The sequence below is a fragment of the Lepidochelys kempii genome, chromosome 1 (assembly GCF_965140285.1).
Source record: "Lepidochelys kempii isolate rLepKem1 chromosome 1, rLepKem1.hap1, whole genome shotgun sequence".
NCBI classification, from domain to species: domain Eukaryota; kingdom Metazoa; phylum Chordata; order Testudines; family Cheloniidae; genus Lepidochelys; species Lepidochelys kempii.
Genome location: NC_136380.1, coordinates 98,665,978 through 98,678,132, shown reverse-complemented (window position 1 = coordinate 98,678,132; position 12,155 = coordinate 98,665,978).

The following is a 12,155-nucleotide window of genomic DNA, read 5'->3' as shown; positions in this document are numbered from 1 at the left end:
CTGCTAATACATTCCAGAATGATGTTTTCTATTTTGCAACAGAATTACACTGTTGACTCATATTTTGTTTGTGATCCACTATGACCCCCAGATCCCTTTCCATGCTACTCCTTCCTAGGCAGTCATTTCCCATTTTGTATGATTGTTCCTTCCTAAGTGGAGTACTTTGCATTTGTCCTTATTGAATTTCATCCTATTTACTTTAGACCATTTTTCCAGTTTGTCCAGATCATTTTGAACTTTAATCCTACCCTCCAAAGCAATTGTAACTCCTCCCAGCTTGGTATCGTCCGCAAACTTTATAAGTATACTCTCTATGCCATTATCTAAATCAGTGATGAAGATTTTGAACAGAACCGGACCCAGAACTGATCCCTGCGGGACCCCTTCCAGCATGACTAAATCACTGATAACTACGCTCTGGGAATGACTTTCCAACCAGTTATGCACTCATCTTACAGTAGCTCCATCTAGGTTGTATTTCCCTAGTTTGTTTATGAGAAGGTTATGTGAGGCAGTATCAAAAGCCTTACTAAAGTCAAGATATACCATGTCTACCACTTCTCCCCTATCCACAAGACTTGTTATCCTGTCAAAGTAAGCTATCAGGTTGGTTTGACATGATTTGTTCTTGACAAATCCATTCTCACTGTTATTTATCACCTTATTATCTTCTAGGTGTTTGCAAATTGATTGCTTAATTATTTGCTCCATTATCTTCTGGCTACAGAAGTTAAGCTGACTGGTCTGTAATTTCCCGGGTTGTCCTTATTTCCCTTTTTATAGATGGGTGCTATATTTGCCCTTTTCCAGTCTTCTCTAATGTCTTCTGTCTTCCATGACTTTTCAAAGATAATTGCTAATGGCTCAGATATCTCCTCAGTCAGCTCCTTGAGTATTCTAGGATGCATTTAGTCAGGCCTTGATGATTTGAAGACATCTATCTTGTCTAAGTACTTTTTGACTTGTTCTTTCCCTATTTTAGACTCCGATCCTACCTCATTTTCACTGGCATTCACTATATTAGACGTCCAATTGCCACCAACCTTCTTGGTGAAAACTGAAACAAAGAAGTCATTAAGCACCACTGCCATTTCCACATTTTCTATTATTATCTTTCCCCCCCTCATTAAGTAACGGGCCTACTCTGTCCTTGGTCTTCCTCTTGCTTCTAACGTATTTGTAGAATGTTTTCTTGTTTCCTTTTATGTCCCTAGCTAGTTTGATATTGTTTTGTGCCTTGACTTTTCTAATTTTGTCACTACATACTTGTGTTATTTGTCTATATTCTTCGTTTGTAATTTGACCAAGTTTCCACTTTCTGTAGGACTCTTTTTTGAGTTTTAGATCATTGAAGATCTCCTGGTTAAGCCAGGGAGGTCTCTTACCATACTTCCTAACTTTCCTGTGCAGTGGGATAGTTTGCTCTTGTGCCCTTAATAATGTCTCTTTGAAAAACTGCCTACTGTCTTCAATTGTTTTTCTCCTTAGACTTGCTTCCCATGGGATTTTACCTATCAACTCCCTGAGTTTGCTAAAGTCTGCTTTCCTGAAATCCATTATCTTTATTGTGCTGTTCTTCCTCCTACTATTCCTTAGAATCATGAACTCTACCATTTCATGATCACTTTCACCCAAGTTGCCTTCCACTTTCAAATTCTCAACCAGGAGCTGCCTTTAGCTTCCCTGATCTCCGCCTGCAACACTGCTCTCTGTCCAGGGTGCTTGCTGCCTTCAGCCTACAAGGCAGCCCATCCTCCCATCTCAAGCTCCGGGGAGTGACTGCTCTGCAGCCCTTCTTATATGAGCCAGCCCGGCCCTGATTGGCTGCTCCTCGCAGCTCCTCTCTGATTGGCTGCCTCCTGCGTAGCCTCCCAAAGGCTCTATTGACCCCTTAGAGCCCAGTGTGGGGCAGATGCCCCATCACACAAGAGTCAGAGTAGCATAGAAGCTACCACACTGGCCCTATACCACCCAGAGATTTCTCATGCTGGGGGAATCTTCAGCAGCCAGATCTGCTCAACACACAGCCACTTCGCTCTGGTCCACCTTTGCAAAGCTGGCCCAGCGGGAGCCAGGATTTGGTCTATAAATATCCATAAGGCTATATGCTGACATTAATGTTTGTTATGACAGGACATATCAGACAGTCACCTTGTCTTCGGTATATATTTATCCTCGCTTTTTCCTCAAGCTCAGAAGGAGGAAGGCTACGGGAGTAAGAGACAGACATGTTCTGCATTAACTACAGATGCAGGAACTGGGAAAACAGAGGTGCTATTGCATCCAAAATTTCCATTTGCAGAAAAGAGCCTTAGACCTTTATGATTTACTGACAGAGCAGCTTTAGAATAGAAAAAAGGCAAAGCTATTTCCATCCCGTCTTGCACAAAATAATGTGTGCACCATTTTGGTAGATACAGACTTTTCCAAGACAGTGGCAAGTTACTCACGCACTTCTTAAGTTAGTCATATGTCAATTTCCAGATGCCTTGCTCAATTTCAGGACACTCATGCTACAACACATACAGACTTCTATTAGTTCACCTGTCACTCCACATCACAACTCTAGATTGAAGTAGGGTGTTATAGTACGGCTGGATATGGCAGTTTATGGAAGCAATGAATTCCATGTGTTTCAGTTATACTTCTAGCAAAGAATGACCATAACCAAAAGCAGAGACATTTTCATAACATAGGAAGACAAAAACTGCTAGGCATCATATAGTCAATTGGCCTAAAAAATATCCCATGTCTACTCCCGCGTCCTTCATCTTTCAGCTGCCTGTTATCAGTGCAATGAGGAAGATTTGGTAAGCACTAAGTACTTTCTGACTTTTATCAGAATTACTCAAGTGTGAAGTAACATATTGTGTTTAGTAAGACAAATTATATGAATTAAAACTTTACCTCGTGATGTTATATAATATTCTGTCAGGAAATGGAAAGCACATCTGTAATAAGACACACAAGAAAATTTAGAAAATGTTGCCCATTTCAAATACTCTATCCCTCTCTGCAGAATACAGAAAGGATCTTTTATCTGGCTTTCTGGGATGTCTAGGTTTTCCCTGTGATGCATCTGACACATCATAGCAGTGCAAAGCAGATGCACTCCATGAAGGAACAGTGGAAATGCAGAAAGTAGAGAAAGGAAATTGAGGAAGGATCACAATGTGAAGGAGCTGTAGAGAAAATGTGATTTACGTTCTTGGGTCTAAATGGATGTTATTCACCTGAGCATAATCAGATGGACAAATTATTCTCCCATTTAAGCTCCTAACAATGTTTTGCAAGTGTTGCTGGGGCAACCCGGCTGCCACATATAAAGAAAGAAGGCTGTGGGAGGGAGTCAGGGTAGACTTGTATGGTTGTAGATTGTTGTGGGAAGCCAGAAAAGAAGAGGGGTTTACAAGGAGTCAGAATGTAACAGGGAACTGGTATGGGAGGGGAGCTGTTGCAGTGAGCCATGGAGGCAAAGGGATGTGTTGCAGATAGTTAGGAGGGAGCAAGTGTTTCAGCATGAGGGTTCAGATAAATGGATATTTTGAGTGATGGCAAGTGGGGGAGAGGGAAGAACCAGCACTGCTTTTTCTCCTCATTCCAGAATCCAACACCAACCTCTCCCTCCCCCCCGCCACCCAGGAAGCCCCCTGGGGGCAATGGGTATCCAAGCATCTCACTTCACTTTCTCTCCAAGAATTATGCAGAAGAATGTTGCACACAAATCACAGTATCTGCTATGGAAATTCATGCAATTTGCAGTGTTGAGCAGGAACACTGTTTTTGTTCTGTTCCTTTACACAAATGAACAGGCAGCTTTGCATTAGGCCAAGTACTGAGGAATTAATAAAATAATGTAAGCATGAGAAAGCATTCCACGAGAGAAGTGCTACATGAAATCTTATGATGTCCCTGACAAGGTAACCAGGATCCCTGAATTTCTGTTTGTAGCAATAAGAGAAGAAATTCTTAGAAGCTACTTTTCAACATTGTTAAAGCACTTTTGTTTGAATTTCTTATCATTAGAATTCACTTTGTACCCTCGTTGGGTTTGTCTGGGATAGATGATGTTGGGGGGTCACTGGGCAATTCACCGTGGCGGTGCGGAGCCGAGCTGGGCAGGGGCAGGTGGGTGCCAGTGCGAGAGCAGCTGGCAAGAGCAGCCAGAAGCCTGTGCCAGGGGAATGGAGCAGGCTGGATGCGTGAGGCAGGAACAAGAGCAGGCTAGATGCTTGGGCAGTGTGCAGAGGGAGAATTCCCAGCCGAGTAGTGACATTGCAGAGTGTCTTGCTGTTCTTCCTGAGGGATTAAATAGCTGTTCCTGGAGGTCATCTGACCCAGTCCTTGCTCATGGATGATGGATAAGGGATGACCCATCGCACACACTTGCTGAGGGTTTACCTCACATTACCTGCCTCCCAGATGTCTTTGGGCCAGACTTGTCAGGATGGGATTAATGGAACTCACAGAGCAGGTAGAGAGTGTGGATATTACTAGCTGGTTCCTAGGAGCGTTCCTCCAGGCTGTACCCTTCCCAGTCAACAAGGCATAGGAGCTTTCCCCAAAGGATCTCGGAATTGAGGATTTGCCTTATGAGGTACTCCTCCTGTCCTTTCACCATGAACACAGCGGGAGGAGGCTGTGTCCCTCGTGTTTTTTTCCAGAGGCAAATGTGAAACTCAGAGTGCACTCGTTTCATGGGTGGTGGTGTCTGGAGACAGAAGGCAACCAGTTTAATATGTTGAGTGACCAGAAAGCAGCCAACATTCCCATAATCAAGTTTCCAGGTGGGATGAAAACTGTGCAAGTGTCATGTGGAAAGTCATTAAAGCAAATTGTGAAAATATTCATGATAGACTTGGTGTTCTTTCTCATAGTAGGAATTATGTCATATGTTTTTTCAGCCTCATAATCCAAATCCCAAAGACTCCAGTTGATTTCAGTGGGTTTTGGCGTATACCAGCATGGATTACTGAACTACATAACTTGCCTTTATAAAATCTATGTTTATAATACTTCATATAGATTTAAGTTGCAATCTCTTGGATACTTTTCACTACGAACTACCAATAAATGGCTTTTCCTCTTATGTCAGAATAAAAATATAATGGGCAAAATTTTAATTCTATTGATTTCTATGTACTACAGTATATGTAATGGCTTATATATTTCAACAGCCATAAACAAGAGAAAGTATTGATGATCTTAGTTTAAGTTTTAAACTTTAAAGTCCTGATTTAGCAAAACACTTAAGCACATGCCTAAGTCCAATGACTTCAAGTTTATATCATGTATTTTACTCAGCAATAGCATTTCCAGCCTAATTAAAGAAACTTTTGCAAATTCAGTCTACAACCAGTGACTAATTACTAGATTCAGAAAAACTGGTTATATATTACTAATTACTCTGTCACTGAAATAATAATTGCCAGTTACTGTTACATCATGCATGCGAATTACACATGGAGACTCTGCTGTGTTGGTTATCAGAACTACCTTGATATTGCCATTCATGTTCAGGAATTGAAAGATCAATCACCAATAAAGTGAAAGTTATGGAAAAAAGGAGTTCATATGGGGATTGTTATATTTCCTTAACTAAAGTGGGAGCAGTCTTCTATAATGGCCTCATTTTTCTTCATTGATTTAAGATATTATATGATACTTTAATACTGAGAATCTGATGTCTTGCTCTTTCTTGGTAATTAACATTTCACAAGATTTTAGTTTAGATCATTTGTTATATATTGTAAACTTCAGTATATCTCATTTATAATAAATAAATCTTTCAATTTAGGTTCCCTAAATGTCATTTTTGTGAATTATAAACTAAATCGAAAAGCCACACAAATCCATCAGCTACAATTAACAAATTGCCTTGTTTACTAAAAGTCCAGTCTACACTCTAAAAGGTTTGCCAACATAGCTATAAAGAGATAGTTACACCAGTAAACTCTCCTAGTGTAGATGCCGGCCTTGGATCTCTCTCCATGACCTGAGCATTTCCTGGGCAACATGGGATATACAGTTCCGGATTCTGCCAGCTGCAATGTTTAACCATGTTTAGACATGTTTAATGTCTCCCAGCATTGTGGAGACTGAGCCAGCCCTTGAGAAAGAGTCTTCCCTGTTCTGTACTGTGTCAGCATCAGGAGATACCAGATCCAGTGGTCCCTGGTTTTCTCCTGTTTTGAATTTACTCTACGCTTTCAGTCTGGGGGCCACAATGGCAAGCCTAACATACTCTCTCACAAAGGGGAGTACCTTGACAGAGGGCAAAGACCATCAGAGCCCTCCAATATCTTGTGCTGGTGAACACTGACCTCCTGGGTCTCATGAGATCCTCACAACCTAATGACACATTTGCAGTTGTTGTTGCAATGGATGTTGTTCAGTGTTTAACCCAAATTTCTGTGTTAAAAATGGAGTTTCAGAGACAGTGTTTGTGTCCCAGAAGTCCGCCTGACCTTGCAATTCTCTGATTGTGCTATCACTCGCCCTTGGCTAGCCATTCAGGCAGTGGAAGTCAATAAAACTGATTTTGCAGCATTTCTAATGACCAAGACTACATGCCTCTATTAAGTGCTGCACTGACTCTTGGAAGGTATGTTGCCAGAGGAAGGTCCCCCACACTAAACTTCTGGGCACCTTGGTCCTGCTACCAACTCAATCCCGATGTTGGGAGTCCTTATCAATGGGCTTCCTTGTAGATGTCTCCAATTCCCAGGGCCACATAGCCATACTAGTAGCCATGGATCTCCTGTCTAAGATGTCCCACTTTGTGCTCTGTCGGAAGATACCCACCACGGAAATGACAGCCTGTTTATACTTATGTCATGTCTTCAAGCTCCATGGATTACCCTCCAATATCATATCAGACCATGGATCACAGTTCACCTCCCATTTCTGGCAAGAGTTATTCTGCCTCTTTGATATTGACTTGTGCTTCTCCACAGAATATCAGCCCCCAAAAGATGGAAAGTCAGAACAAGTGAATCTAATTTTGGAGCAGTAACAGCATTGTTTTATTAATTATCACTAGGATGACTGGGTCCATCTTTTACCCTTTGCAGAATTTGCTTATAACAACTCTGACCACAAATCCACCCACCAGAGCCCTTTCTTTTCTAGCTACAGCTTTCACTCCCAGGTCCCTCCATCCCTACCACTGATTTTCCATGTCACCATGACATCTGACCTGTTAAACACCTCCACCATTTTCCAGGAGGAACTGAAATCCCAGTTGGACACTGCCAAGAAAGTACTTTGCTGACCACCGTCGTCAGGTCAACCCTCCAGTCACTGTTGGGGACAGTGGGTCTGGAGAGATTTGGATGCACGTGATTTCCCCTGGAAGGGGAAAATCAGAGTGATCTGGTCAGAGGGCGATGCCACAAAGCAGGAGCAGAGACTGAGATTGACAGTCACAGAGTGCAACCACAGGAAGGAGTGTTGGCCTGGCAGAGCTAATCCCCGGAGGCAGCCAGAAGGAGGTTCTCCATTGGTGAGTAGAGCACCCTGTGACATGTGCATTCAACTACTCTATGGGCCCAATATTTTAGGCCCCTCAAGAGAAGTTACTAATTGAAAAATAAAGGAGCTGCTTTTAAAACAAAAAGAAAAAACTGTCAGCATTTACTCTCCCTGGTATTGCCAGTCTCAAAATGTCCAAAAATAATGATTCAGGGTCCAAAATATCATTACATTGGCTTAAATATCATGATTTAAAAAAAACAAAAAGTTTGAGGTTCTTTTTGTTTGCTTTCTGGTTTTTCAGCCATTAGAGTACACTCTGGTCATGTTTTCAAGCTTTCCTCCAGAACAATGAGGGTTACAATCTTCTTTTAAATGAAAGTTGAGATTCTTCCCTAATCACTTGACTTCAGGTGCTGGAGCTTTAAGAGGAACCAGAAGTAATGTGAGATTTGCAATAAAATCATAAATGTTCGCAACGTCTTCCATTCTCATTCTTATATCACACTTGTTACTGTAGTATCGGAGCAGCTTCCAGAAATGTTTTAAGTGACATGACTAGCATTTGTCACATGAGAATCTTTTTGTCTTCAAATGGAATATCCTGTGAGGGTATTTTTTTAATGATGTTTTTATTTATGTTATGTCTGATGTGCCACATGTGTTTATTATTGAAAGAGGGGTTAAAAGAGTGTGCCTTGCAATTGGAATGGAAGCAGTGAGCTTTGAGGCCAATTTTAGATCTGGTGGGGGTTTGTTGGCCCACCCCTCAAGAAAGCTGTCTTTTGCAAAGATGAGCTTTACCTTCATTGTGGAGAGCTCCATTGTCCCCAAGGAAAGGAGTTGTTAACCAGGATCCACATCCAGAAACTTCTGGCTATCTTTTAAAAATCCATTCAGCATCTTGAAGATAAACTCCATGGGAGTGGCCTGTAGATTAAGATACAGATCTTAAATTTTACTTGATATTCTATGGGAAATCATTGGAGAGAGCAGCGGACGGGTTTCAGGTGCTTGCAGCAGTTTGTGTTGCTGAAGAGATACGTTGCTGTATTCTTTACTAATTTCCCAAGGACATGTCTACACTAAGGGGACTATATTGGCATAGCTGGCATAATCCTGTAGTGTAGATGCAGCCTAAACCGACTGGAAGGAGTTTTTTCATTGGTGTAGGAACACTACCTCCCCAAATGATGGTAACTATGTAATCAGAAAAGCATTCTTCCATAGCCATGGCTGCATCCACATTGGGGATTAAATCAGCATAGCTATGTTGGTCAGGGGCGTGGATTTTTCACAACCCTGACTGACATAACTATTTTGACCTAAATTTTAAGTGTAGATGAGGACTCAGAGATGATGGTGTTGTGCCCAGGAACATTGCGCTGCAGCTCTGGGAGGTGGTGAAGGTATGTACATACATACTGTATGATTTATTTATATATCACTCAAGACTGATATCCTCCACAATCACTCATAGAATCATAGAATCATAGAACCATAGAATATCAGGGTTGGAAGGGACCCCAGAAGGTCATCTAGTCCAACCCCCTGCTCGAAGCAGGACCAATTCCCAGTTAAATCATCCCAGCCAGAGCTTTGTCAAGGCTGACCTTAAAAACCTCTAAGGAAGGAGATTCTACCACCTCCCTAGGTAACGCATTCCAGTGTTTCACCACCCTCTTAGTGAAAAAGTTTTTCCTAATATCCAAAAAATATTAGTTGTTACAGTGCTGAAAAGTACTTCTGTTTCATGAGGAAGTGCAGAAAAATAGATAAAAGAACATCTCATGAATATCATGGGTCAGGCTTCATAATTGCAAGTGTCAAATTTTACTCAAAGTGTATTTACAAAAACAACATTTCTCCCTCAAATAGCTCAAACTTCTGATCATAATAAAGCATATTTTGCACCAGGCATAATTCTCTAACATATCTTTGTTTGCTTGACAGGTATGTGGCAATGCAATGACCTGATAATCCAGGGCTCCACTGGACAGCAGCACAATCATAGGAGAGTTTCCAGAACTTTTTTGGTCTGTCCAGAAAAATGCATTAACCTCTCAAAAACCATTCACACTTCAGCCTATGCCTCTGAGATAGTTGCAAACATTAAAAAAATAGATTGAAAATATCCCCACCTAGTGGCAAAGAAGCTGAACACAGCAAGAATGGCTTCAAATCTTCCTGGGTCCAAAACCAGCCTTTCTGCCAAACTGTTTCTATTCATAATAAAGTAACCATTCTGAGAAAATTGGAGCTAACTTAAATACAGTTTATAAATCAGAATAGTTAAGTCTAATTAAAAAAATGGTCAAAGTACAGTAGAACCTCAGAGTTACAAACGCTTTGGGCATGGAGGTTGTTTGTAACTCAGAAATGTTTGTAACTCTGAACAAAACATCTTTCAAAAGTTTACAGCTGAACATTGACTAACTACAGCTTTGAAACGTTACTATGCAGAAGAAAAATGCTGCTTTTAGTCATCTTAATTTAAATGAAACAAACACAGAAAAGTTTCCTTATTTTCATAGAATCATAGAATCATAGAATATCAGGGTTGGAAGGGACCTCTGGAGGTCATCTAGTCCAACCCCCTGCTCAAAGCAGGACCAATCCCCAATTAAATCATCCCAGCCAGGGCTTTGTCAAGCCTGACCTTAAAAACTTCTAAGGAAGGAGATTCAACCACCTCCCTAGGTAACGCATTCCAGTGTTTCACCACCCTCCTAGTAAAAAAGTTTTTCCTAATATCCAACCTAAACCTCCCCCACTGCAACTTGAGACCATTACTCCTTGTCCTGTCCTCTTCTACCACTGAGAATAGTCTAGAACCATCCTCTCTGGAACCACCTCTCAGGTAGTTGAAAGCAGCTGTCAAATCCCCCCTCATTCTTCTCTTCTGCAGACTAAACAATCCCAGTTCCCTCAGCCTCTCCTCATCAGTCATGTGTTCCAGACCCCTAATCATTTTTGTTGCCCTTCGCTGGACTCTCTCCAATTTATCCACATCCTTCTTGTAGTGTGGGGCCCAAAACTGGACACAGTACTCCAGATGAGGCCTCACCAATGTTGAATACAGGGGAATGATCACGTCCCTCGATCTGCTCGCTATGCCCCTACTTATACATCCCAAAATGCCGTTGGCCTTCTTGGCAACAAGGGCACACTGCTGACTCATATCCAGCTTCTCGTCCACTGTCACCCCTAGGTCCTTTTCCGCAGAACTGCTGCCTAGCCATTCGGTCCCTAGTCTGTAGCTGTGCATTGGGTTCTTCCGTCCTAAGTGCGGGACCCTGCACTTATCCTTATTGAACCTCATCAGATTTCTTTTGGCCCAATCCTCCAATTTGTCTAGGTCCCTCTGTATCCTATCCCTGCCCTCCAGTGTATCTACCACTCCTCCCAGTTTAGTATCATCCGCAAATTTGCTGAGAGTTCAATCCACACCATCCTCCAGATCATTTATGAAGATATTGAACAAAACCCAGGACCGACCCCTGGGGCACTCCACTTGACACCGGCTGCCAACTAGACATGGAGCCATTGATCACTACCCGTTGAGCCCGACAATCTAGCCAACTTTCTACCCTCCTTATAGTGCATTCATCCAGCCCATACTTCTTTAACTTGCTGACAAGAATACTGTGGGAGACCGTGTCAAAAGCTTTGCTAAAGTCAAGAAACAATACATCCACTGCTTTCCCTTCATCCACAGAACCAGTAATCTCATCATAGAAGGCGATTAGATTAGTCAGGCATGACCTTCCCTTGGTGAATCCATGCTGACTGTTCCTGATCACTTTCCTCTCATGTAAGTGCTTCAGGATTGATTCCTTGAGGACGTGCTCCATGATTTTTCCGGGGACTGAGGTGAGGCTGACTGGCCTGTAGTTCCCAGGATCCTCCTTCTTCCCTTTTTTAAAGATTGGCACTACATTAGCCTTTTTCCAGTCATCTGGGACTTCCCCCGTTCGCCACGAGTTTTCAAAGATAATGGCCAATGGCTCTGCAATCACAGCCGCCAATTCCTTTAGCACTCTCAGATGCAACTCGTCCGGCCCCATGGACTTGTGCACATCCAGCTTTTCTAAATAGTCCCTAACCACCTCTTTCTCCACAGAGGGCTGGCCATGTACTCCCCATGTTGTGATGCCCAGCGCAGCAGTCTGTGAGCTGTCAAATCTTTGTCAAATCTTTTTTAAAATTTCCCCTTCATTTTTTAGTAGCTTATGATAAACACAGTACTGTATTTGCTTTTTTTTTTGTTTGTTTCTGCTGCTGCCTGATTGCGTACTTCCAGTTAAAAATGAGGTGTGTGGTTGACCAATGAGTTTATCACTCTAGTGCTCGTAATGCTGAGGTTTTACTGTAGTCACTTCCCGTTTCCAAATTATATTTTTCAGCTAAATAAGGTTCCTTGCAAAAATAAATGGTTGAATCCAAGAAGTTTACTTTGATGTTTCCAGAACCCCTCAATGTAATGAGAGATCTGTACAGTTGCCAAACATTTCTTTTTTCATAATACAGTACTCCTTTCAGTCAAGAGTTTGATACTAATTAGTCTTTACAACAAGAATCATCCTTTGACTGATTAAATGGAAAGAAAAGAATTGCCAAATTAAAATACTTCCCAGAAATGCTCCTCAACTGCTTTAGTAACATTGTCATTGTAATAC